This window comes from Physella acuta, unplaced genomic scaffold (genome assembly GCF_028476545.2).
Source record: "Physella acuta isolate Inbredline_101_S28 unplaced genomic scaffold, ASM2847654v3 ptg000199l, whole genome shotgun sequence".
In the NCBI taxonomy this organism is placed as follows: domain Eukaryota; kingdom Metazoa; phylum Mollusca; class Gastropoda; family Physidae; genus Physella; species Physella acuta.
Genome location: NW_026731718.1, coordinates 179,107 through 185,251, shown reverse-complemented (window position 1 = coordinate 185,251; position 6,145 = coordinate 179,107).

The window sequence follows — 6,145 nt, the reverse complement described above, 5'->3', positions numbered from 1 at the left end:
TTAGCCTGATATAAAAGCTACCCTCAAACTAAACGGCATATCGATTTTTTTACTTATATATTTTGATCAGTCAATATTGATTTTTCATTTCCACGAAAAGTTTTATGAAATAATTCTTTAGCCCGGATCTCAATAACTTAACTTAGAACTAGCCGTGCTTTAGTTTACTACTGTTGGTAACCAGTGGCGTAGTGAGGTCGGGTGTCACCAGGTGCGGCACTTAATGGTGTAACTCCCCAGAGGCGTAGCGACCCTTCCCGGGGACAAACTTTCAACTTTCGAATTGCACCCCCCCCCCCTCAAACTTTCGATTTGCACCTCTTAAAAGACTATTTAACACTCGAATTAATCACTTAATAAAGTGGAATTATCATTTTTCTCTTTTTATTTTGCTATTTTTTGCCTTGGTGTCACCCCCCCCCCTAAATGGTGTCACCCGTTGCGGTCCGCACACCCTCGCTATGCCTCTGTTAATAACAACAAAACTTCTTGTTAATGTAGTGATGTCTAATACAGACGAACGACACAACTTATATTATAAGAATAATTATAAATATATATATATATATATATATATATATATATATATATATATATATATATATATATATATATATATACATATATATATATATGTAACGAGACTATTTGCCTGTAGTGCCAAATGTTAACGAGTTCTGCTCGACAACGCCAAATGTTACCGAGTCTAACCACTCATTCTACACAACATCGACCACAGTATAGATACTCGAAGATGCAGGTTCGCTATTGATCCTTTTATTACATGAATCAAAGAAATGCTTCACAATAATATAATGAATCAAAAGGAATGCTTCACAATAATAGTCTGAATCAACTGACCCCCAACAGTCCTCACTAGTCTTCACATAACTGAATGCACATGTCTATCGTCCTTCTTAACACAATACGGCTAACCCGTTCAATAACCAACTTGATACTGCCTCACTGACTGACTGATCGAGAGAGAGAGCCCTAGATCTCAGCCGTCGCCTTCCTATATATCCCCTTCGTATTCGTAATCGTATTCGGTTCTATCATAATCGTAATCGTAATCGATTCTAATCGTTGCATCAGAATGTTAATTACGCCGCTTCTGTCGTACAGTCCGATTTAATAAGCCATCTGCATCCTGTCACATCAAAGTTGACAGACCGTATTGCGTTCTTATCGTATCGCTTCCCAAGATACTACGCCTTGGCTTTCTGATCGTTATCAGCCAACACCTGTGTTATTGCATCAGTCGTGTCAAAGTTGACAGCGCTGTACTGCGTTATGTCTCTGGTAACTTCCCCTAGTTACATCCACCCCTGCCTTTTTTTGTGTGTTATCAACCACAAACAACGCTTGGCAGGTGCAGTCCTTCAAAGTCCATCGCACCACCGTAAAAAAAAAAATGTATTGTTCCACTCACTGTCAATGTCGTCACATTCGTATAAGATTGACAGTTATCCCTATTTCACATATCAAATGTGTCTACATCATCTTCCTCAGACACAAAACAGTTCTAGAATTCACATCCACCTTTTTTCGTTTGGTGCCTTCACCAGTTCACTTTTATGACTTTTTGAACAGTCTGTTCTCATACTAGCGCGACCATGAAAGAATTGATGGTTGCTGACAAAAAATTTCGTATTCTTTCTGTTTCTCAAACTTCTCCGCGGACCACTTATCTGATGGTCTACTGTCTCTCTGCTTCTGGGAGGAACGGGATCCTCTTCGTTGCCGTTATCCTCCACTTGTGTATCGCTGTTGTTCTGTTGATGGTGACATGGTTCCGGGATGGGTATGTGAATTTCCGTTATAGTTTCCGGTTCCCTAATTGTCTTGGGTTTCCTTGTGTGTAACTGCTCTTCTTGACTATGACAATATTTCTTTAATTGAGCAATATTCGCCCACCGATCCGGTTTGGCGTGATCGATGGGTCTTATCTTAAAGGGGCCACCTGCTACTTTAGGCATCTCCACGACTTGCCATATCTCCTGTCCCCAGAGGTCGTGGATTTTGTTTCTGCCTAACGGGTGGCTACGCAGTAATACCCTGTCGTTCAGTTTGAGTGGCGGGTCCTTTGTCTGTACCGGCGGTTCCCTTCGCCGTGCTTCATGTTCTAGTCTTTCCTGTACTACCCTGTACATTTCTCTAATTCGTCTCATATGTTCATTCACATATTCCAGTGCAGTGTATGAGCCAGTCATACTCTCCTTTTTTCCTAGGAACAAGTCAAGAGGGAGTCGAGCCTCCCGTCCGAACAGCAACATGTGTGGCGAAAAGCCGGTTGTGGCATGGGGGGTGCAGTTGTATAGATATACCAACTCTGGGAGAAAATCAGGCCAACGTTTTTTCTGTTCAGGTTCTAGAGTACGCAGCAAATCATGCATGCTGCGGTTGAACCGCTCGCACTGTCCGTTTCCTTTCGGATTAAATGTGGTTGTTCTAGATTTGTTGATCCCGTAGTGGCTGCACAGTTGGTTAATTACTTCTGACTCAAAGGCCCTTCCTTGGTCAGAGTGTAATTGTCTTGGTATGCCATATTTGATGAACCAATGTTCTATTAAGACCTTTGCCACTGTTTTGGCAGTCTGATCTCGTGTGGGCACCGCCACAGTCCATTTGGTGAATACATCAGTCATTACCAACACATGTTCCGTCCCATCCGATGATTGCTCCAACGACGTAAAGTCCATAGCCACAATCTCTAGTGGTTTTGTCGCCAGTAGGTGTCCTGATGGCTGTCTCATTTTGACAACTGGCATTTTCGCATGCTGACACCTAACACAAGCCTCACAATGGCGTTTGACCTCCATCTCCATATTGGGCCAGTAACACCTCCGTCGTAATATTTTGTGCGTCCTGTCCTGACCCTGGTGTCCTGCCCTGTCATGTGCCAACCTTAGCACTTCTTCTCGTAATTGTCCAGGCACCACCACCTGGTGTATTGTCCCGTCTATTTGGTCATGAATTCTCCGCATGAGAACACCATCCTTTATACTGAGACGGTCCCACTGACTCAGTAGTTTCTTTGTTTCCCGACCAAACTGTTCTCTTTCCCTTTTTCCTGGGAATTTTTGTTCCTGGACGTATTTCAACAGCGGCTGTAAGCCACTATCCGTTTTCTGTGCATTTCTTATCTCTTTGTGATTAAGGCAATTAAAATCACTAATGTCCATATGACGGGGCTCTGTGGATATGTGCTCCACCACAGTCTGCCCGTTTTGCATCACCTCTACTTCTTCAATAGAAATGTGCAAGACTTCTACTTTTTTTTCTTCATCTGCTATAAGAAGTGTATTATTTTCAACCTTTTTCATTAGTTCTAATACTTGCTTTTCTAACTGTTGATTCAATAGCCTTTCTTTTTCTATCATTTCTTCTAGTTTGCCAACACTGTTCTGTTGTCTCATGTTTTTATTTTCTTCTTCAGCTAACAGACACTTTAAAGATGAACATTTCTCCTGTGCTTTTAATTTGCATGAACTTTCCCTATCCAGTTTCATCGTTAACATTGAGATCTCATTCTTAAGTTTACCAATTTCTTTCTTATCATAATTTTTCTCTGCCAACAAATTGTTCACTTGAAACTTTTCAACATCCAAGTTCATTTCACAGTTCATTTTTTCTATTATTAACAAGTCTTTTGAATTCTTAAGTTCTTCTACCAAGGCTATAGTATCTGTTAGCTTAGTTTCACAATTCTGAAGTTCAGAACGCTTCAAATCTAATTTTCCTTGTGTAATTTGAAGTTCTTTTTCAATATCTGATAATTTCTCTTCAAGTCCTGTTTGAGACTCTTTCATTGTTGTCCCATTTTGTTTCTTAAGCCATAACCTCGCCACTCTGTAGCCTTATCTTGCCTTACAGAGGGCGATCGTTTCACCGGACAGTACCGTGCCACATGTCCGGGTTGAGAGCAGGACAAGCCGATTGGTCGACCGTCAGCCGTCCACCGGAGCGATGGACCAGCAGGTCGCGGCTGTCCAACCTGACCATGTTTTGTCCCGTTTTTGCCCTGATTCTCAGCTGTTGACCTGCTTTCTAACCTCTCCAATCGTTGGCCAACCTTATCCAGGTGGGCCAACAGTCGGGCCATCATGGTTTCCATCGTGCCGGTCCCTGTGGGTGGGGATTGTTTCTGTTCCGGCACCGAGACTTTGTCTACCGAACAGTTCGATTGGTCCTCATCCTCGGACCTGCGGATCGCTGAGTTCCTGACCTGAAGGAAGGTCAACTGTGGGTCTTTGTAGACCTCTTCTTTCAAATATCTTCTTGCCATAGGGGTCGCCAGCCCCTCGATGAAATGGTCCCTCAGCAGGCGCGCATCCATGTCGGGTATTTTGCCTTTTACAGCTTCAAAGGCCCCGTTCATTCGGTGTGAATACTCCATCACACTCTCCGCCATTCTCTGCTTCACGCCTACGAACACCGATAGCAGTTGCGATCCCGACCGTCTCTCCCCAAAGGTCTCCATAATTAGATCCAGCACCTTATCTGGATCTGCTTGGATGGTTTTATCGTGGCATTTGACCTCTGCCCTAACCGTCTCTCCTATACTGCCCATCAGCAGTCTTAATCTTTCCTCTGGTGACATGTATCTCGAGGCCCAGGCAGCCCTGACCTCTTCACTGAACCTGTTGGTTAAGGTTGGATCACCGTCCCCGTAAAATTTGTTGATGTGGGACTCACTGGGCAGGACCACAATATGGATCGGCTTTTTGTCCAAATTTTGTCCTGGTCCCTCTGGAGGCAAAGGGTCATCCTCACCGTTGCCTATCTCTGGGCTATCTTTATTTGAGTCAGATTGTTGGGCCAACAGGAGTTTCTGTTCTTTTCCGATATCTAAAATACCACTCCCGCGTCTGCCACTCACACCAAGGAAAAATGTTGCAGCTATGCAGCAAATAGTGTTGCCCAAAAGGGAGATCATGACACATTTCCAGTGTCCAAGAGTTACATCCATATCTTGGTTGCCATCTTTGCCCAGTATTTGTCCAACAACCCAGTTGGAGATACCAATGACAATTATCTGGATGCTGGTGGTCAGCCCCATAGCTGTCCCCAGGGTAGTTGGTGCTACAACTAGGGGTATACTGAGCCACATGCTTGCAGCAGCAAAAGAGCATGTGACACCAAGCCAGAATGATAATGAAAGGTGTCTCATCTCTGTTCTTTTCAATTTCCTCGATTCTGATTTCAGTTTTCCCTTTTATTTATTTCCTTCAAATAAAAAAAAAGACCTTTCTTACCGTGTGTGTATGAAAAATTTTCCTCGTTCCTCAATTTTCACTGTTCCTGAATGTCCGAATTCACACACACACTAAACACAGTTATGAACTAGGTTGACTATGGGTGCCTAAAGCGGCAAGTCTAATTGAATCATCCTGTCCGCAGCGCCAAATGTAACGAGACTATTGGTGCCGCTCATGGCTGGTCTAGTTGGATTCTTCTGCCGACGACGCCAAATGTAACGAGACTATTTGCCTGTAGTGCCAAATGTTAACGAGTTCTGCTCGACAACGCCAAATGTTACCGAGTCTAACCACTCATTCTACACAACATCGACCACAGTATAGATACTCGAAGATGCAGGTTCGCTATTGATCCTTTTATTACATGAATCAAAGAAATGCTTCACAATAATATAATGAATCAAAAGGAATGCTTCACAATAATAGTCTGAATCAACTGACCCCCAACAGTCCTCACTAGTCTTCACATAACTGAATGCACATGTCTATCGTCCTTCTTAACACAATACGGCTAACCCGTTCAATAACCAACTTGATACTGCCTCACTGACTGACTGATCGAGAGAGAGAGCCCTAGATCTCAGCCGTCGCCTTCCTATATATCCCCTTCGTATTCGTAATCGTATTCGGTTCTATCATAATCGTAATCGTAATCGATTCTAATCGTTGCATCAGAATGTTAATTACGCCGCTTCTGTCGTACAGTCCGATTTAATAAGCCATCTGCATCCTGTCACATCAAAGTTGACAGACCGTATTGCGTTCTTATCGTATCGCTTCCCAAGATACTACGCCTTGGCTTTCTGATCGTTATCAGCCAACACCTGTGTTATTGCATCAGTCGTGTCAAAGTTGACAGCGCTGTACTGCGTTATGTCTCTGGT